General features: G+C 37.8%; 1 pseudogene; it reads left to right on the top strand.

The window, feature by feature from the left end:
* Window positions 213-617, top strand: Vom2r-ps97 (vomeronasal 2 receptor, pseudogene 97; annotated as a pseudogene).

Here is a 1,038-nt window from a genome sequence, read left to right as displayed (position 1 = left end):
CATGGCTCTCAAAGACAATGAATAGAATATTGTTTCATTCTTACCTGTTTCAGTCTTCTTAGTAACTTATTGCCCATGTACTTGACAAAGACCACATTCTATCATATGATGAGAGAGAATCTAATATCATGAAAGATATTCTCCTCACCAATATTCAGTCCCTTGATCCTCATATTTGAAGAATGAACTCACTTCCTCTCTGAGGGCGGTAACTCCAAATACCTAGAAAGTTAGAATTACCTGGTTTTGCTTTGATTCTTCAGGTCACATATGGTCCTTTTGATTCCATGCTCAGTGACAAAGACTCATTCTCATCCCTTTATCAAATGTCTCCTAAGGGCACAACTCTAACCCATGGGGTGACCTCTTTACTGCTGCACTTTGCCTAGAAGTGGATGGAGCTCACTGTGTCTGATGATCTCAAAGGAATGGAGTTCGTATCTCACCTGAAAGAAGATGGATCAGAAGATATCTGTGTGGATTTTACAGGAAAACTAGAGGATAACTGGAAGATTCATGTACTGTTTGAAATTCAGTTGGTCAATGTTAATGAATATAAAGAAGTAAATGTGCAGCTATTCTATGGTAATATAGATAACTTGTCACTTACCTTCTTTGTAAAATAAATTCTGTCAACCAGAGGAAGGTCTGGATCATTGCAAAGCCCCACTTATTATACTTGCAGTCTACATTCTATGAGTGGAATCATTTGATGAACTTCTTCAAAGGGAGCCTTTTATTTCCAAAGAGAAATATCACAGGCTTAAAGTAATTTCTCAAGACCCTCAGTATCGGAGATGTTTAATTCCTTCCAATTCTAGAATGACAATTTTGATTGCTTGCCTCCTGCTTTGCTATGTGATCATTGTAAACCCCACCCATCAAATATTTCCCTAAATACTAAGCAAAAAGACATTGATATGATCCCCCAGCCCTACATAAAATGCTTTTGAAGAAATCAGAAATAGGATCTCACAAAGGTATAGGAATCCAGGACAGGCTTCTACATTGGCAGGTAATCCTATCTCATAAGCAACG

Source organism: Rattus norvegicus, chromosome 12, assembly GCF_036323735.1.
Source record: "Rattus norvegicus strain BN/NHsdMcwi chromosome 12, GRCr8, whole genome shotgun sequence".
In the NCBI taxonomy this organism is placed as follows: domain Eukaryota; kingdom Metazoa; phylum Chordata; class Mammalia; order Rodentia; family Muridae; genus Rattus; species Rattus norvegicus.
This window is presented reverse-complemented; position numbering and strand designations above follow the sequence as displayed.